Consider the following 21,689-nt stretch of genomic DNA (forward strand, 5'->3'; position numbering starts at 1 on the left):
GAGCGAAACCATCCGAGCATAATTAAGCCCTTAACCGGCGACCGGTAATATCAGATATGCCATCCACCGTTCTCGATGATCATATAAAGCAACTATATGCGGCTACCCCCCCCCTCTCTCTCTCTCTCTCTCTCTATCTATTGCAGGGCCTAATTCGCGTGCGTCTAGTAAACGACGCTGCGGCATCGGCGCAAAGGTTAACCGACGGTAAAATTGACATGATAATTCACATGATCAATTGGCGAGCGGCTATAGCTTTGATGGGATAGCTCTCTGCAACGATTAATCGATCCGTGCTGACGCTGCGCGAGAACAAACAGACTATGTGGGTTAGTTGGGCGGACTATGCAACAATCGTGACAACCGCCGCTTTTCTCCGCCGGACACGAGCTTGGCCGTGTCAAGCAAGGGCAGCTCGATAGAGTTTCTCGCCTCTCTCGTGCGGTTTGCGTTATATTATGCAAGGAGTTGTGGCGACCGGCCAAGTTTGCCCTCACGATGCAAGTCTCAAGACAGAAGACAGGGAGAGAGGAATTTCTCGAAAGAAGTTAGTCCCTATACTTCTTGTTACGCGCGCGCGTGTGCGTGTGTATGTGTGTGTGTGTAAGGTGATCGCCTCGAACAAAGGGTGAGTTTATTGGAGACGCCCAGCGACGTACACGATGTTCAAAATTAATCGGCTTGATAAAATTAGGGAACGAGACTTATGTACGAATTATAATTTTGTTCGTGGCAAGTTCTCAAAACCGATTAACCGGCCTAACTTTCGACAATTTCGTACCGCTGCTAGAAAATTGGAAGCATTCCGTTCGAAGGGGGAATGATTTTTCCCCGCGGGTGTATGCCAATTAAGGTTGTGGCGTGAATTTATTAAAAAAGTAAGGCTCCGCCTTTTGGCGCTTTAAGTAACGTCGGCGCTTCTTAATTAAAAATTACTTGTTTTACTTTGTCTTGATTATGATTCCATAAATCCGAAGTCTTATCTCCTGTGGCCTGCCTTAATTATGAATAATGCCTGGTTTAAAGTTACCAGCCATTAATCCGAGAAAGTAAGTATATCAGACCCGTGTTGAAATTAGCGCACCATTGTGCGCAGGTTAATATTACACCTGTATATACTGTACAAGATTACCTATAAGTAAAGCTGCTGGATTGCGCTGTCGAAAGCTTTTACTGATGTGAATATTTTTAATTTATTAGATGATTTACAAAATCAGAAAGACCATAGAAAAGTATTATTGGGTTTATGGCCGCAGTCGACCATTCTCGCGCTGTTTTTAAAAATAGCAAATATAGCATTTTCAACGTGTATAAATACTGGGATCCAGCACCTGTTGAATTGACCTTGTCGCCGAGTTTTCCATCCATATACCTTATCCATATACGTACTTCCGTGCGGCGAAGCAAGGAAAAAGCAGCTTTAGCATGTGCGGGAAGTTGGACGTTAACATTAAATCCAAATTTTAAATCCATATTCAAATCTGCATATTTGAATATTGAATACTCGATACGCGCATTAATTGATTCAAAACGAATTTGATCCTTTCTCCCATTATCGTATTAATTTTTTATAACCGACTAGATTTATAAAATGACTGAAAATTGTTTTCTAGAAGACGGACGCCCTCGCCTCGCGGAGTCTCGACAACTTCGGTGCAGCAGTAAATATTCGAGTACCCTGTTCTTAAATTTCGAGACCTCATATTTTCGCGCTGCGTGTTATCAATTTCAACGCGGAAGAACCGCCTTGAATTTCCAACGTGAAAGGATACCCAATATATAACGACCGCATCGTTCAAAGGAATAAAAGATATATCAAGCGATCGCATGCAGGTAATTACTTAATCGGCTACATACACGTGGCATGTTTTAAAATTATTTCTTCGCGTGCGCGGAGCGTCTCAGGCTTTGGATTAACTCGTGAAATGGCGCGACTTGTTTGTAATCTTCTCTCTAATTTGTCCCTGCATCTTTCCGCATGCTAAGTCGCATTCACCAAGTAGTGTATGTAAGAAAATGTACAAGGTTTTGCCAGCGTTTTACTTACTCTTTGCCCGTGGGCAGTTCTATTGCATCAACAATAATAGAAACGCAGCGTTCCAATTAGCGCGTCGATACATATATTCCCTATCGACGTTCTGCGAGTAGTCGTCCCTCAGGGCAAAAGAGTTATATATATATATATATATATATACACACGTTATATTCAATTAGAAAAGTAATCGGTCAGCGCGGTGAAACGCTATGGTGATTCCGGTGGCGCAAGCAAGAATTTGCATATTCATCGAAGTTAGGCTATTTCACGCGGGGTTGAGCAATTCCAGGTCTGAAAAGAGGCGGCGTGGCGGCACTGTAGTGTCTCCAAGTTCCCTGGTAAGTCAATTCAACTTGATACGCAAGCGACTGTCTCGTTATTCCTTTGAGACGATTGCTCGCGGGGTATTACACAGGAGCGTGCTTTAATTAGCCTCGACCGCCTTTATGCACCTCCAAGGTGTATTTGTACATAGCTAGAGATCGTCGGCGTCGCACTGCATTAATAAGCACTTAATGCCATAGCGGTAGCTTTCGCCTCTTCATAAATGAGAGGGTATAACCCGTTCGCGCGTGAGAATATAGGAGAGTAGCCGGCACACCTATACCTCCTCACCTTCCCCCTTTGTCCTCCTCCTCTCGACGGGCTCCTTGGTCGCTTATCATCCATTGTAATCCGTTGTATTCTGTAAGCGCCGAGACTTCGAGATTGCCTTAATGATGGGAGGAGAGGAAGAGCTCTCGTGCGCGATCGTGTCTGGCCTAGCGTGTCGCTATGATTTCCCAAGCGACGCGCGCTCCATACGCCCTTCGTGTCCCTCTCTTCTATCCTCTCTCACTCACACACTCTCTAATCGTTGCGCCTCATATTCTCTCCGACTTCCTTTACAGCCATGCACTGCGACAGGGCGCTGGAACCATTCTCATGCGTGTGTGTGTGTGTGTGTAGATCTGCGGCATCTAATGCAGCCCGCTGTGCGCTTGTATGCGTATACAGCGATGTCGCTCGAATATTCCACACACACACACGCTCGCACACACGCACGCGCGCACACACACACACTGCACTGCTCGCAGGGAGCGAGGCGATGCGTGTTTTTACCCACCGTCGCCCCATAGTGCACGATATAGGCTTTAGGAGAATGGCGTATCTGTGTACAGCGGGCTCGAGTCACGGAACGATTTTCCGCGAAATGCACCGAGAGATAGCACGGGAGAATATGCTGCTACTGCCGCACTTTTATTATTTCGTCGTAATCTCTGCAGTGCCATGCAGCGATGGATGTTGCTCGAGCTAGTTGAATATATATTGATAATCATCACGAATATTGCCTTCTAGGTATACGCGCAGGTATTTTGTGCGATGATGAGATCAAAGGAAAATTGAAATACAGTGGAATTATATTGATAACTCATTTGCTGAATTGATTAGATTTGCTGCAATCAATTACAAAGAGCAAATATTGATTCCCACCATACGCGCGGTCGTAGCAAGAAACAGCGGCGAATTAACTGTGGGAGAGTTATATAACTTTATTAGCCGTGATGTCTGAATTAATATTGGTATTTCAAATTAGCCTGTTTCTATTCCGCTCGTACGGTCAAAGGATTACAGAAGCCGTGCGCGCAAGATGAAATCAGCTGACCGTTCACACATCCTCGAAACGTGCTGACGGGGCTCGATCCCTTATCAAATTACATGACTTACCCAAAGAATTGGTTTTATCATGCGTGCATGAGGTAAGCTGAATAAATTTTCCCCCATAAATCCCCCGCCCCTTCTTTTTCCATTATATTACGGGTATTAAAATGTTAATTTAGATAACAGGTATATAATGGTTTCGTGAGGTTCGTGACAAAATTCATCCGACAAGTACGCAGCAATTATATATGCGACTTTCTTGAACACCTCTGAGAAGGGTAGAACAATCACAATCTCGACTGTTTGCGCTTATTTTTTGAGGAGGACGACGACGACGGCGAGAGGCCTTAAGCGCTTTTCTTTCAGGCATTAAGTGGCATTAACTTATTTATTTAAATTGTGGTTAACAATTTAAATAAATAAGAGTTTAAACATTATAAATGCATAGATATACACATTAACTCAAGATAAAACAGAACATTTGCTTGAAATTTGTCAAATGACTGTTACAATCCAGAAATTATAGAAAAATATCTTGCAATCGTGAAAAATCCAAATATTTGTAATAAAACATGCAAACGTTTTAATGCAAGAAAAAAAGGAAAAAACAATTCTTAACTTAAAAATAATACTGTGTTGGTATAATAGACACGCATCACTAAAATATTAGCAATATTTTGCTTTATTTTTTTACATTCAAATTTGATAATAATGGTCAACTAAACTTAACTTTTTAACGGTTTTCACTCGTTAATTTTCTACCAGGGTATCGCAGAAAACGTTGTATACAACCTTTGCGTGTGTCTGTGAGCGCGCACTTGCTGGCTCGAGTCTCAGCGCTTGACCGCAATATATATATAAAGCGCGCAAGCTTGGTTGAGATTAGTTTTCGATGAGCATACAGCTGATACGATTTTTGAGCGGGAAAAAGGGAAGGAGGGCTGTATGGAGGTGAAAGATTTCTGTCTGTGTGTGTGTGAGGAGGGGGAAAGTGTGAAGGAGAAAAGAGGCGCGAGCACGCGATGAATTTTCTCCCTTGGCTGCTGCTTATCTCGCAGGACGCATCGGACATTTTCAGTGGGCTTACAATTCCGCATCCCGAAAAGCGGCTATGCGCACCCACCGGTCACACGAAAAACCTTTTAGCTCTCGGATCAGCTAAACAACGCCGGTGTAGGTGCTCTCTGCGGTGTCATGCGCTTCGAGAGGCGCGATTTTCAGAGAGAAAATACCTGCCGAGCTTGAAATTCCGGAATAATGGTGACGGAAAGCCCGGGAATACGCTGGAGCGCCAAATTATGATTCTCTGAGGATTTTTATCGCTACAGAGCACGACAAGTCGCTTATTAGATAGGTACATAAATGGACGGGGTTTTCCGCTGCTAATTATATGAGATTTTCTAGAGCGAGCTTGCGCAAGCTCAAATATTCATTCAACTTCTCGTGCCGAATGTTCGCGCTCCTCGCGAATAAGCACTTTGGCGAGAGTTCGCAAGCTTTCGGAACAGCGATCCGATATTTATCACTGTAAAGACTTCTTTAACAACGGCTTATAGCAGTTATCTTACGGCTGCTCGAGCACGGATAAATGACAGACGCCGCCTTTCATATCTGTAGCGGGTTGGAGAGAACAATGTAATAACTTATTAAATTGAAGCTGTTGAAAGTCAATTAACCGCTTTTCTGGCAAACCTCGACTGTGCTCGGATTTATTAATCTGGTGTACTCTCGTATATGTTTCTTTTTGTAGCCACCTGGCGAGTAGGGAGGCTTATATATTTTTCAGAAAAATATTTCAATGGGAGAGGGTCGAATAAGAAAGGGGGCTGCGCAGAGTATAAACAACAGATGTCCATTTGCGACCGACATGACTTAGCGAGCAAGTTTCTTCATCGACAGCGTGTGATAAGAGAGAAATGAAAGAGGTCTCACTCTCACTCTTTCGAATCAGCTTACTTTTCTTCTCCTCTCGCAATTTTGATCCCAACGCTCAGTTTGCAAGGCTCTCGGCCTCTATCCGTTTCTGTTCCTCTCACTTAGCCAAGCTCTCTACAAGCAGAGGCATCCCTCATAGTTGTAAAGTTCACAAACGCCAGCGAGAGGGAGAGAGAGAAAGAGAGAAGAAAGTTGCGTGGCAGTAGCAGCGGCAGCGACTACGTAGGGGAAGAAGATCCCTTCTCTGACCTATGATTCATGGGAAGGTCCCCACCGCAGTTGGAAAATCTCACGGAGCTTTTTCGACAGCTTCTCCACCTTCTCAGCAGCAAAACAGAAAGACGCGCGGCCAGTGTGTCGTTTGACTCATTTTTCATCCCCAGCAGCGGCAGCAGCAGCATCAGCAGCTAATGCGCGCCTCGGGGCCGTTTTCTTCTTTTGCTCCTCCTGCTTATGCCTCTCGCTAGTAGCTGATATATATGTAAGACGCGTCAGAGTGCACGCTACACGCATATACTTTCTCTCTCTCTCTCTCTCTCTCTCTCCTGCCTCATTCATTATGCGAAGCGTTGACACGCGAATTCCGTCTTGGCGTCCTCTCAGAGCTCGAACAATTTATGGCTCTTGTTAAAATTTGTTCCGGTATGGATGACACGCTATCGGTTCACTGACGCATACATATTGTACACAGTTTAGCTTCTCTAAAGCTCCTGTCGGCCGTTATTCGTTTCGCTCAACTATATTACCGTTGTCGAACGACCGGCTCTCCCACTTTTTTCACGACTTTTTTATTCTGTGCATATAGGGACAGGGACACACGGGCTTTCCATCAAAACTTTCAATAACGTTGACGTTGAAAACTGCGCTAGAATCGTGTATATAAAAAGAGTTTGCATAAAAATATAGATATATTCGTGCGGTCTTTTGAAACAGTCACGCGTGTCTAACGCTATCTTGACACGTTCTACTTACGCGCGAGCGCCGGCACTTTAACTTTAGTTAATCAACCGCTGCATTATAATTTCGCTCGATGAAAAACTACTTGAATTGTTCAGCCTGATGAGTTTGCACGCGCTAACCTATCTCTCCGGTCTGTATTCGTGCCAACGTATACACGTATAAAGCTCGCGCTGATTATCTTCGCACGCGTTGACATGCAGATCTTATACACACAAATTTACAGCCTCAGTAAAGTTCAAAATGTATCGCGCTTTCCTCATTGATAAATTATAAGACTATACGCAAGGCAAGGCTCTTGTCGACGACAATTTAATTTAGACGCATCGTTCTCTCGTCCGATAAATCCGCTTCTCTATTCTAGATGTAGGTTAAATCTCTCAAAAAAAAACTTTTTTCAAAAGTAAAAATCTTGGCAAGAAAAAGGCTAATAAACGTAGTGAAATCTCTAAATATAAAAATGTCAAGCCTTTTTCTTGCCAAGATTTTCACTTTTGAAAAAAGTTTTTTTTTTTTGAGAGATTTCACATCTTTTACAAAGCATATTCTTCTTGCATCACTTCATTAAATCTTGATCTATTCGATAGACAACAAGCTACTATTGGTTCAGACATTGATCGCATCGCGCATATTATAATCGCGTGTCGACGAGTAGCAGAGGAATGTCGGTAAAGTAGATTAACTACTGTAATCACTGGTGTATAATACCAAATATACTCACCGGAAGTCACGTGACCGGAGGAGACGAAAAATATCGGGAGAGGATGGAAACTCTGAACGAAATGAAATATACCGAGCAAATTTTCAACTTGCAATATTAAGTTAATAACTTAATATTCTTGAATGAACCTTTTATACATGAAAAATTAGGATAATATATTTAAGTAAATACCAACAGATTGCGCATACGCGCAATAATAATGATTTAAATGCAATCGAGATTTTTTTTAAGGTTAGGAACACCTAATTTCAAAGTATATAGGGTCGCGCCGTCGACAAATCGTACTTCGTACTTTTTCTTGCCAAAGCGGCGCTATCGCGCCCCTTGATGAAAAAAAAAGATAATTTCGATTCAGCGCCAGCTGACACCAGTCAAGGCAGAGACTTGTAAGCACTCGTATATATAGGCAGGATACTCACGAGCTAGAGAAGATCATGTGGGAGTTTCGAGTGCGCATCCTATACATATATACACTTATCCAGAAGCAAGTAGGTGTCACCGGGCGGTCATGCTTGAAATCCATTGGCGTCAGAGATAGTTCGCGCTGCTACTGCTGCGCTGGTTTGCGGCGGACTGTAACAAGGCTTCGAGTAGGGTCTAGTGCCAGTACTGCATGTGTGTGCATTTGGTGTAACACGCGGACAGATGTAATCGATGAGATCGTGATTTTACGTCACGACGGGCGTTTTATTTATCTTGTCTGTATTTTAAGTAGAACATACGAGCGTCGAGTTTTTCAGCTTCCGTATCTTCTCAGCATCGAAAACCTATAGACGCGAGAGCGTATATATAGTCGAAATCAATGTTGTATATTTTGAAGGTGACATGGTCGCATGGAGTGAATTTACATGAGTCGATGCAAATGCGGCGAGTTCGTGTATATTTTACAGAGAGCCTGACGTAGGAATAGAAAGAGAGAACCTCTTATATACCCGAACCCGTATAAATTTTCTATGTCCCTGCTTTTGCGTATATCCAAGATTATAACATAAAATAGCCATGAAAACAAAAACAGGATTAGGCCTTAGACGCATATCCCATCATTCGGAATCGATATGAAAAATAAAAGAACGTATGCGCGTCTACTTTCGTGAAAATACACACAGGCGGCTGTCGTCTGTATTTTAAGGGGGGAGGCATACATAAATGTAGATAACTCAAACGAGCGTCGAAAGCGAATTCACACAACTTCCATACCACACGTGCAAAACTCGACAGTTTGCTAAGAGACCATTTAAAGTACACGAGTATCATGGAGAAATATGGAAAAACACGTATGTCAACTCCGATATTCGTGCTGAATCTATATCGACGTTCGTCGAGAGAGCACACAAAAGGTGGACAGAGCCACAATACGGCTGCTCTAGCTCTCCTTGCGCATCTATAGCAATCTGAAACAGCCTTCGCTATAACGTTTACCGAGGAGATTCAATTGAAATAGTTGCAATATAACGCGCGAGCAACGAGAGCGATAGAGCACATTTTTTTTCGCGCTTGCGTATAGAGACGAAAGGCAATCAGAAAAGGGAGTTCAAACAATTATTCCGAACGACAGCGCACAGCTCGGCGGATACACAAGAAGAGTGAAGAACAACATCTAGCAGCTTTAAAGTACCCAAGAGAGGAGAGAGCAAAGAAAGGACATCCAGGGGCATATCTGTTGGCCCGCAAGCTTCGCTTCAACAACTTGTCACGTCAAGCTAGGGGATCTCCTCGAGTCTCGGGCTAAGAGTTGGAGAAAAGGCCTTCTTTACCTCTTCACTTTTCTGGTTCGATCCCCACACACACACACACACACATACATACATACACACACATATATATATATATATATATATATATATTCCGGGGTGAAAACGAGCGAAATGAGAGAAAACCGAAGACACGTAGTGACTGACGATACCAGCTCGGCCTCGACACGCCGCGGCTATACCACTACGTAACAGCTTTCTTCATCTCCTTCTTTTTGCGGCTCACCCCCGCCTCGCGTGCATGTATAGCCGCAGTTCAGTTTCAACCTCTTGAAAATGCCTCTCGCGCTTGGGTGCTTATAGATTCGCTGCAGCTGTAAGAAAAAGAAGCGGGTGATCGATATAAAAGAAAGGAGGCGAGGCGAGAAAAAGTCCGAGGAAGGGTGCAGGAAGGAAAAATAATAGAACACGAGCTGCGCATGGTGAGAAATATCTCTGATAAATTAGCGGCTGTTTGCCGCGCGAAGTCTCGACTGATTGCAAGCAGCGCAAAAACTAGCGCGCGGCAGGGACTGATAAGTTTTTCTACCGTCAGGCGTCTGCGCTGCTTGTATAAATCGAGCCGATGTGTATCGCTGGAGGAGAAAGAAAGCCAGCGCGAACTATATTCAGACACGCTCTTATTTATTTCGCAAATGAGGAGCTTTTCTTCTGCATCCGCGCGCCGCTGCCGCAAGAAAAATGGCTAGTGTTCGCAGGAATAATGCCCGGCGTGAAATCTGTGCGGTGGTTGTGTATAATACCGCATTTTAACACTGGGAAAAAATTCGATTGCTCAAGCGTTTGATGTAAGCTCCTGAAATTACTTTGTGCTCGTTCATACCTTGATCTCTGGGTTGAATACACTGCAAATAATAAAATATGGTATATTACAAGTGGCTAGTTCTCGTGGCCTGCGTAATTGCACTTGAGGCCACGGCTTATGTGCATTAGGTAAGGCAACATGCCTATACAAGAGCCAACTACCATCGCTCCCACGTGTATGCCTAAGCTTAATTAATAGCCCTGGCATATTGTATTGGCGTATTGCGTCGATCTCGCTTTTCCACCTCTCTGGCTCTCCGATATATCACATGTCAAAATGTTGACAAACTTCAGCGAGCAATTAATCCATATTCGTCACTTTTCTGACTGCAATATACTATTCATTGCGTATGTCCGTGCGTCCGTAGGCACACATGCACGCGCAAATAGATTTAACGCGACACTTTTTTGTTTCGCATTATCTTTTTTCCCCTCATATAGCGCCAAGTAGTTTGGCATCGCACCATATGACTTTTCTTTTATGTGCGCAAGAGGAGTCGAGGGGGGCGGAGCACACAGCGGAAAAAAAAATTTTAATTTGCCAAGCTTTGAAAGCTATACTTTTTAACCACTCGGCTCTCTCATTTGTATTAAAATAATATAAACGAGTGCGCTGCACGTGTGCAGGCAACCCTCTGCTTTTGCTCTAAACTGAAGTATGAGTTTTCGCCTTGTTATGAGTTCGCGTATAGCCCGTTTCACTCTCCGGCATTCGTAGGTTAAATACAAAGGTGGGAGCATACGGGCTCGGCAAAAATTCTCATAGAAAAAGCTCAAGCTGGTTTCCCGCGCCCGCGCTGCGCAACAGTGTATGGTATATATACAAGCCGACCAACAAAGAGCAAACGAAATTACAGTGTCTTTCTCTGGCGTGTACGTCGCGTCTTTTTTTTACACTTCGTGATAAATTATTTACAGCGAAAAAAGATAAAAATCAGAGGTGGCTTCATTAAAAGTGCTAATTCAATGCGGCAAAAAGATTCACACAGCAGAGTCACCCAGCAGAGAGCTGCAGGTGGAAAGTTTCAATCATCGCCCTAGCCACACAAAGATATATCGATCGCGCGAGAGAGCTCACATATGCGTTAATGCAGCTCGACGCAACGCAATGCTGAGGGGACGCTTCACGCGACGTAATAAGAGCAGCAGCGCCAGCCGGTATAGCAGTATGTAGTATATGGCGTAATGAACTCTATTAAGCCACGGAGACGCTAACGTTCGCTCGCCGAGACAATCGTGCCTGTTTGCGTAAAAGGATAAATAACGCAGCTTTTTCATTAATCTGCAGTGCACATCGAAAGACTGCCGTAGAAAAGCAAGGCTCCCTTTCTAGCAATTTCAACTTTTCGTGCGGACCAATAAAGTGATATTTATAGGAGAAATGAGAGTCCTTGGTTTCCTCGCGTTCTTATATACACAAGAAAAATCGTTGACAGTATTATTGATTCCTATAGTATCATCCCGCGAGTAAAAACATCTCCCGTGTACACGACAAAAGCTCGAGTATCTCTCGAAAACAAATTGCTTGGGCTTGAATTGCACAGTGAGAAAAAGTCAGCGCGAAGAAAATTCATCAAGAGCTTTTTTCGATTAAACTATAGTGAGATGCTAGAATGAAGCAAGTTTGTATTTCAAACATACACAAGCAGCGCGCGCGTTTATTATGTACGACGCGGAAGATCCCGAGAGATCGAGGATAACAAATGCAAAGTGTATGCGTAAGATAAACAACGAGTGAGTCTCGGTATTATCAGTGCGCGTATATACCACCGCCACCGTGGAAATTTATCGCGAGATGTGTCGGTATAAAAACTTTTAACTCAGTCGCTCGCCGCGCAGCGATAACGGGCTGCCATCAGGGCTTTTCGATTTTTCTTCCTTACAGCCAGCTCGCAAGCGCGCGTGGGAAGCTTTTCGCATCCGGCGTTATTTTTCACATCGCGCACGCACGCAACGCGACGACTATAATATCAACTGAGCAGCCGTCGACGCGACAAAAAGTTCTTTCTCTTTCGCGGCGAGGACCCAGCGCGGAAAGTACTGCAGTACCGTATAAATCACAATTCGGTCTTACTCGCACCCTCGCCCCCCCCCCCCCCTCCGCTTGAAGTCTGCGCACGTCAAACCAGTAAGAATATTAAAACTTAATATGTCAAAGTCGAGTAATACGACACTTTATCGCTCTCTCCCTCTTCTCAGGTAAACCGGTAGCAAAAGTGCTGGAGGTTCGAAACTTTTCAAATAACGTGCGCGAGCTCGACGAAAGAGCAGCTGAAACAAAAGGAACGCGTATTTCCACTGAGAAGTGTGCATCCTGCTGGTGCAGCACAACGCGGAAAATCATAAATTCAGCTGTGTGTAATGCTAAGAGCGCAGTAGATCAGCAGTGTGCTACTGCTCGGAAAACACTATAACTGCGCGCAAGCTAGCTCGCTCGAATGATAAATTACAAAGTTGCCTCTGTGTGAAATTTTTGAACGCGAAGCGGGGCAACAACCACTCGTTACAGCAGAATGGAAACAAAACTAATTAGTATATCAAGCGCGTGCGACGTGACTGTCGAGAATTTTTAGTCAACGAGCTTTATGCTCCAACATTCAATTACACGAAACCTGCACAATAAAGTGGGAGAAAAAAGAAACGCACGCTGCAGTGCTGTGCATCGCATGTCGGTACTGCAACGCGCGGGATAATTCGAAAACTTTTCGTCGCGCGCGAGTCATATAGCCGAGAATACCTGACTTAATTAAGACCGACTGCAGCTGCACCCAGACACATCGTACTTGAGCGAGCTTTCGCGCCTGCTTGCTAATCATAAAGCATTCATTGCCGCAGCTTTAGCTTTATCCTCAGCCGGACTCTTTGACCGCTGGGATATTTCGAATTACGCTCGCATCAACTGGTGTTGACCCAACTAAGCTCATTAATTTTCCGCTTTGCTGTGGATTTCCTCACGCACATCCATATTATACGCAGCGAAATTGTAATTTACTTTGAAGTGTGCAATACGCTTCATACTGGGGCGCACTCTGTGCGCGAGGTGTGACGCAGCACTTCTCGCCTCTCGGGGATCACACTTTGGGTAAGTACGTATGCAGATAGCGCGCCTTCCTCTGCTTTGTACACGAGCCCGCAAGCACGCTTCTTTAAACGTACGGCGCTGCGCTTATTTTATAGCTCGAGCAACGATGACAAACAGCTTTGACTAATTTATACTTCTTTTTTCGCGCTGTATCTAAAACCTTACGCGCGCGTTGTTTGCCTCTCTGCAGAGTGGAACAGAGGTTTAATGCAGGAGGGAGAGGAAGATCGGCTTAAATTCGTAAAATATGGAAAGACGCGGGTGTTACCTTTCGTCATGATGGGGATATAGGACTGGAAGAACGCCGTGATGTGTGTTAATTGCGCCCTGATATTTTCATATGCACAATGAAAACAAAGGCTCGCGCGTTGCGTACAATGTGAATCTTGGCTTCGTTAAATTGCGCGTGTGAGAAAACGAAAGACTCCAGCGGTGTGGGAGAATAACTCAAGAATAATAGAATAAAAATTTATACGAATAGTATAGGAACATCGAGTACTTGAGTGCTTTTTAAAGGGAGAAATAGGGGACCAATGAAAACACTCAAATATTTAGATCCGGAGTGTGCGTGAGTGTGTATATGCCGAAGTGTCATATAAGTCGTACAATATACAGCATACAATATATGCAATATTCTAAGTGATACAGGAATATAATCTCCGGGATAGAGGCTTTAAACAGCTCATCTTCTCCTTGCTATATCGACAGTCTTTTATACACAGCGAAAGCAAGGGAAGACTCGCCCTCTTCCCATATTTTTTTTTAATTTTTCGGAGAAAATCGCACGGGAGAGCTCAGCATCAGTACACACAGCTATATCCGCCGCTACTCCGGGTACGGACAAACATCAGTATCAGGATCAGCAGAGGCGACTGCAGCGGCAAGTTTCTCTCAGAGCCGCGCGACAATTTACGTGAGCTGAAAGCCAGCGTGCGGAGACTCTTAGCGAGAACTGTGTATACCCCCCGCGCTATTAATTATTCTCCGTCTCCAGAAGAGAGAGAGAGAGAGAGAGAGAGAGAGAGAGAGAGAGAGGTATAGCTGCCGTTAATCATTCGCTACTCTCTGCTGCCGCGGACGGACAGCATAAATAAGAACGTCGACGTCAAGTGCAAAGAAAGAGGTGTGCGCAAAAACGATGGGATTCACGGGAACATGACTATTCACTCGCCACTTTAATTACGGCCATCAAATATGTGAGAGGACTGGCTAAAGTCGCGCTCCGGACGGGTGTGTGCGGAAACTGGGTCTATGTGCCACCTTATCCTTATCCGCAGTAGCGTACGTACTCTCCGAGAGCTTTTCTTATGTATATGTGCGGACGCCCGAGCTCGCGTCCGTCCTGCAGGCTCCGCGCTTTCTCTCTTTGCACGTTACTATGAAGTCTACCCTAAGACCAAGCCAGCTCTGCGTAAATAGCTAGACTTGGCAGTCAGCAAAGTAATGAAAGTATGCGCCGCACTGTCTTCGGGATTATTAAATTCTTCTCTATCTTGAGGCTTGAAGTAGCGCGAGCTTTCTCTTGTCAGAGCTTTATGGTCCACATTCATCTTACACCTCAGCGTCGCCGCGCCGCCATTCATTAACGGACCTTTCGACGACTCATGAAAAGAACAGTGCACAGATGTAACGACTACTTGATTCTCTTTCTCTCGCTTGCAATAATACTGTGGAACTAAACTATTCTCGCTTCATGTCTGGTCGCCTCTACATGCCGCTTTTCTCAATCGATGTTGAAGAAAATAAGAAACAGAACCGTCAGATCGAGATGTACTCGATCGAGTCTATGTCATTTCGATTGGATACACTAAGAGGGTTTGCGAGAGGTATTAGGCTCTAATAGGAGCGTGCAACCTTGCCTTCGTATTCCAGTGGCTTTCAAGCAGCTTCTGCAGTCAAGTTTATTGATTGGACACTGAAACTGTTAAAAAAGAAGCGAGTATTGCGCGTTCGACTCCCCGTAGAAACAAAGCCAAAAGTTATATAAGAACTCAATTCAATAGATCAGATGTCAACAAAAATATGCTTTTAATATTTTCCAATATTTACAAAATAATTGTTTCATGGTACATGGGTACGGAGCTTACACTGATTGAAAAAGCCGAGCGTGTAGGGTAATCCCGGTAAAATAGAATATTTTTCATGTTCCCGGGAATAAGAGAAAGCGTAAATGTCCACTCGGAACATTTCAGCCCGGAAAGCTCTTTTATCGCAGTATTTTTATTTCGATGTGTGCATTTTATCCGTTTACGTCTCTCCCGTATAGTTCCACTTAACTCGCACTCGCACTGGCTGGTTCGACAAAATTGCACTGTTTGCAGTGATGCGCGCGGGGCGGGGGTGTGGGGGGAGTTAACATTAACGCTTAACGTAATTCCGCAAGTTTTAGTATTCAATGCCGGCCAGAAGCTTTACGCAGCAATGCGATGTTGCGCGTATACTCGCCCGGTAGTATTCTGCGCAAGTGGTATACACTCGAAACTGTCAGACGACCCCCCACTATTTCAAACGATTCTGCTGCATGCTCAGCGTTTCACTTATATAAGGTTATACTTGATTGCCTTCATAAAGGCTGACGGGTGATTAAAAAAACTGTACTATCATGCTGGTGGCATAATTGAAATTTACTCCTTAACTTGCATTTACTTTTACGACTGTAATACTCGCAGAAACAATCATACTTAACGATGCTGGCGTTAACCCAGTTCTTTTTATTAAGTCGACCGATGATTTTCCTCTGATATTTTTTTTCGCTTTCCGACTCGTCTCCTCTCTGTCCGTTAAACCCCCTCGCGTGTTTTTCGTGGATTTTATAATTTAACAACAAACGACGTGTGGTTTAAAACGAATCATTTAATTATTTACTCGCGTACTATAGCACGCTTTCATCAGGGTATCTGTTCATCGAGCTCATGTAAATTTATTATGAAATTATAATATTACGGAGAACTCATTTCGTTGAATAAATACGCTTTTTAATGGATTTGACTATTTAAAATTCTCGTTTTTCAACACCTAAAAGCATTCTAAAGAGAAAATTACAATAGCTCGGCAGATGCAGAATTATAAACATTTTCTATGATGGCAATTTTCTAGAAAAGCATAAACGGCACAAACAAAATATTCCCACCACTAAAACTCACATTCCATGTTTTGAAGAGCTCTTCCATCCTCTACATAAATATTCGAGTAAGTTAAAAAAGCGCAAGCGAAAAATCAAATATTATTCTAGCCATTTATTTCCACTAGCTGCACGCGCAAACGTACATAAACATTGCGCGTTATATGTCAGAAGAATATCCGCGCAATCATACATGAGAGTCGTGCAGTTTACGATCGAAGATTTTCCCTATACGCATATTATCGGTGACAAGAAGTCAAAGTGAAAAAAGCTCGATTGAGATTCGATTGAGTTCACGGTGAATTATATCACTGCTAGCAAAAATACGCATAAATAGCTATGTAAGAGCGCTTCAATTAAGACGCAGGTATAATGGCATAGTTGAAGGGCACGAATACGAAGCTGATTGCATATATACAGGTTGTACATAACTACAAAAGCAACCGCAACGATTTGTTAGCGGGAACCCAGCTAACGATTCCTGCATATATACCTTGGCTTCTTGTGATTTCCGACATCGACAGTCGAGGCGCCAAGCGGGCATTGTTAAGCTCGGCTCGTTCGTGTAGCCGGATGTATTACTTTGCGCGACTGTGCTATAGAAGCTCACACAAACCGCGAGCATGCCGTAATTAAGCTTTATTACACAGCCAAAAGCGTGAAGCCAGTCAGATATACGATATAGCAATAGTATATATAGATATATACAGGGTAGGAGTGGGAGAAGTACGCATCATAGGTGTATATCTATACATGCATGCAGCTGCGTGTACGCGAAAGAGAGAGCGGGGGATCGAACCCCAAGCGGCGGCATATAGGCGGCTCGACCAGGTTATGGCGCCATAAATAGGAGACGCTTCGGAAAACGTCTCGTGTTACCGGAACTGAATTTACCGCGTTACGTGCTCGATCAGACGCGCACGGCATGGATAAGACTTCTCTCGATCATAGCGGGGAGCTTTAGTTTCTCTCTCGCGCCTCCCCCCCCCCCCTCCCGCCTGTGCACTCATCCCATTTTCCTGGGTTACAGCTGCACAATCGAGTCATGACACGCCGCGTCGGGACAAGAGCAAATTTATCGATATAATGGCTTACCCTGTCGAGAAGCGTAAATAAGATTTTGACGATATCCCTTTGACGTTTATCCGCCTTGTATTATCCGACGCGGAAATACATACCTAGGTCGTCGCGTTGGTATTTATGATGCGTCGTCGATTCGTTTTAATATTCGGCCACGTGCTCGTGAAAAATTCAGCTCCTGGCTGAAATATTCTTCCGAGTGTAGGTTTTTCTATCGTTTTTTTTCTTCATAGCGTGTCAACGGAACAGCGGTACACTCTGGAATCGACAGTATAACGCCATCTTGGCAGACTCCTTGCCGTATAAGACGTAGAAGAATTTACGGGGTGTAGTGCGCGCGCGACACACGAGCGCGCATCCTCTTTTCGCCCGTGGAGAATGTACAAATTCGCATTCTTTCGCTTCGAGACACGCTTCTATTTCGTCCCTGAATTGTTGGGACGAATTCTGCCTGAATAATATTTTTCGTTATCCTCGGATGTATGATTTTTAATAAAATATATGAATCAATAGTTGATGCACGCATCGCGGCCACTGAAGTTCTTTTCTCCGCTGAGGGCATTAGACGGATCAAACAGCATGTTCCATAAAAGAAATAAGCAATTGCTAAATTTGATGAGAATTTAAGAAAGAAAAAGACTGCGCCAATGCGAACAAAGGGAAAAATAAATAAACAACGACGGATATAGTGAAAAAAAACACTGAACAAGTGGAAAGAAAAAAAAACAATGAAAGGATAATATTGAATATTTTTTCTCGTATTTTAGTTTATTTTACAAAAAGGGTTATAAACGTAATTTGTAGGTTTATTAATGAGGTAAACTAAAACATTCATTATTTATTCAGCTTATATATTTCGATATTTTCCAAGTAATTCTGAGTTAACCTGAATTCGTGATGTTTATTTTTGAGTTAAGCATATTCCGTTGTCAATGTTTTTCTAAAATCAGCGTGCGTATTTTCGTTGCATTAGTAAGTTTGAATATTTTATAAAGCACATTCGAATTTTTAATTTTTGCCCGGACTTCCCCTACGTTGCAAGTTTTGTTACATATTCATCAATTACCGATGTTCCAACACATCCATTTTGAAAATTAAAAAAAATGAGATTTCTTCAATGTATCCCCCTACTTTATAATTAACAGAGTAGGGAATGTGAAATAAAAGAGCTGGCTGTATGCGAGGAAGCTTTCAGATTGTTCGTGCACTATTTGCTCTTATTTCTATCGGTCGGTTATACTTCCCCGCAGAGTCGGGAAAACCTTTGATATCTTAATTTTAATCTTGAAATAATTGAAAGATTTTGCATTAAAATTCCAATTCGCGGTAAAGCTTTGTTTATCTCTCAGGCTTTGAAGTACGCTCGTATGTAAACGAAAACGGTATCGATTCGTGCGTAAAAAGTAAGTTCAAAGTTGTGAAAAGCAATTAATTCAAATCTTTGATCTGTAATTTAGTTCGGGTTTACAGAAAGTGACAAGCATTGCTAAAAGCCAAAATGCAATCCTTCAACATTACTTGCATACAGCACTCTCAGTGTATACGTGCGTCGAGGCAAAAAATCCAACGCTATTGAGCAGGATCCAAGTTTTAAAGCGATGGCCTGTACGTAAAGCGCGGGAAGAATATGCATCGCAGTCGATGGCTGCACAACCAAAGTCGGATCAAAGTTTCACGTTCTCTCTTTCTCTCTTACTCTCTCAAACCCGGTTACATTTCTCTCCCACTCTCATACTCAGTATAGTATAGAGTTGAATTTTTCAACGGTTTTATGACTACGTTTCCAGACGGTTTCTCCGCGCCTCGCCGTAAAACGAATAGCGCGGCCGGCTGCTCCGCAAAGTGCATTCATCGCCCGCGTGTAGCGTAGCATATTTCGCGATAAAATATTCCCTTCGCCTTTATCTCGTGATTTACACATGGTAGGCGTGGAGTTGCTGCTGTTCGCCCGCTTTGCTGCGCTTGAACCTGATTCGCTGCAGCTGTCAATCACTCCTTCCTTAATACATACGCCCGGTAGCGCAACAACAAGATGCTGTGGCAACGGCGCCGGGCTCTTGCGTCTGCAGAAGAAGCTTCCGTTCGTTTTTACGGAGATACTGTATACCCACGTACGTCTGGGACAAAATGTAGTCGCACGTGCCTCAAATGCTTCCCGAATATTCTCTTTTCACTCGTCACTTTTTTTGTTCTCTCTAGTTCTTTCAGATTTGAAATTCGCTGATCGAGCGCGCACACTCGTGAATTTCTTGACAGCAGTGCTGCCGCACACTCCGCTGTCCCTTTAGGACGAGACTCGCTGATTTGAGTAAATCGTAGAACGTTCTGTTACTCAAACTTTACTTTCTGCATGACTGGCCAGCGTGTATCCTGTCACAGACGCACATGTCTGCAGCGCGAGCAGCGAGACGAGTCAGCGACAAGAGTCGAGCAGCTGAGTCATACTGCGATGCACGCGCTTCGGATGTATCGTAGACGTTAGCTCAGTGGTTAGAGCACAGGCCTCTGGCTCTCGGTTCCGCGAGTTCGAGTCCCGTCGTCTACTTTTTCGCTTTCGACTCTGTCTCCTCTCCGTTTGTAACAATCCACTGATTGCTTTAATCGATCTGACAGACTGTTTCTTGAAGATTAAACACGATCAATTTTGCGCTCGCGCATGACCAAGACTGATTCGGACGATTCTTAAAATGAACTCCGGATTCCATTGCAATTTCGTTCGGTGAAGCCTTGAATTGAGCTCGAGGGAAAAATACGTTTAATATATGAGCTCCAAACTGAATCTCGTGCAGTTATATCCACTTTGTTCATAAATCGTCCCGCTTACCAGCATTGGAATTTGAAGATTCTAGAGCTCGACAAGCGAGGAATTTACTGCATTGATTTTTCCACTTTACCGGCACAATATAAAGGATCCGGGTTTTCGAATGATTAACGGGTTCTCTTATTACCGGCACTCCAAGATTCTCGAATTTCATTATCACCCTAACGCTTTCCTATGGTTTCTTTTTCATCCATTAGAGTAAAATAAATTCCTGTTGTATCAATGTGAAATTGACCCCAATCCAAGAGATGCATACCGGTGCGAGTGAAATAAATAGTCGAGCGGATACTTGTAGACCCGTGAATAATGTCCCTTCAAATAAACAACGGCGAAAGGCATTCCAAATCTCTAAACTCTCATCATCATGTTGATAAGGGTGAAAGTGGTGTGTGCGCTATTCGTTTTTCTTTTATCTGGCCAGCAGACTTTGTTGGCGCTCGCTCGGAAGAGCAACGAAAAATATCGCCACTTTCCAGCACACTTGCCGGGGACGCGGGAACTGTGAGAAAAGAACCTCACCCCCGGATAGAATTTCCAATATGTCGACGAGAAATTCAGCGAAAATGATTCGATCTGAGATACAGCCGACCGGAGACACGTTCCCGGCGACATTTGCTATGCTCGTTTCGCTGCGTCATTTCGCCTCGGTTTTCCGACGTACGAGCGCGTAGCCGAGCGTGGCGAATCTAAAATAAAGTGCACGCGCTGAAAACAAGGATTGCCTGGTTTTTCCCTCTCGTTGCGGCCAAGTACATTTTCTCATCCTTTTTTTACCCAGATCAAAAACGTAACTCTTATCCGCGCGGCGAGCGTTATTTCAAATATTGTTTCGGAAATGTCAAATGTCATCCAAGGATTTTTCCGTTACTACGACAGTTTTACTCGCTGGCGTACGTGCTGTTTCCGGGTAGAATTTCTCTCGGTTTTATCTCGTAATTTGTCTGATCGTAAAATTATATTTTCGAAATTTATGCGGTTTCCCTGAATATAACGACTGCAAATGGCAAGAGTGCACCCATAGGAGCTGCAAATAAATCAGCTATTGCATTATTAATCAAAGCCGTTAAATTTTATCGTTACGTTGGTTTCAGGTGCAGCGTGTATCCCTTTTATGATCCCCCGAGAGGTGGATATAAAATATAATTCTGCCACACTGCAAGAGCGTCGAACCTGCCTGCGTTTGGTAAGTTCAATTTATGTATTTATATGGCATCAGGTCTAAACGTAAGGCTTCTTTGAAATGTTTTGAGAAAAAAACCGAAATACTACTGCGGAATGTAAAATATGAAACTCCTTCCCTCCTCATTCTAACGAATTCATTGTGCAAATTAAACTTCAACGAAAAATTTCCTATTTTATAATAGTAATTTAAGACTATCAGCTTGCACTAATGCAACTCGAAACTTTGGAATTTCAAACGTAATGGGAGAAGGTGGGACAGCGCAATGAATAGAAAGTGACGAATGAATTTTCACAATTTTGGCTTCAAAATTTAATTCCAGACAAAGTTTAATGCACAAATAATTCAGCTGAGTTTACTGAACAAAATTCGATGTTAATGCGTTGATAATATCCATGTGAATCGGGATGAGTCTACTATGTTCAAAGTATTAAATTTCCAACAGTGTATGGTAAATTTGTTTGATGGAAATATCGTTTTTTTCAACGTTTATAAGTGCGTATATCTTATATGCACGTAAAGCGCCCTCGAAAACTATCATTGTTTAAATCCTTGTGTTAC

The 21,689-nt window shown here is 43.4% G+C and overlaps 1 protein-coding gene across 9 annotated transcripts in view; it reads right to left on the minus strand.

Annotated features, from left to right (window-relative positions):
• LOC100117179 (metabotropic glutamate receptor 2) overlaps positions 1-21,689 on the minus strand; it is a 125,700-nt gene that overhangs the window by 28,581 nt on the left and 75,430 nt on the right. The window lies entirely within an intron of this gene.

Source organism: Nasonia vitripennis, chromosome 3 (assembly GCF_009193385.2).
Source record: "Nasonia vitripennis strain AsymCx chromosome 3, Nvit_psr_1.1, whole genome shotgun sequence".
NCBI lineage: Eukaryota > Metazoa > Arthropoda > Insecta > Hymenoptera > Pteromalidae > Nasonia > Nasonia vitripennis.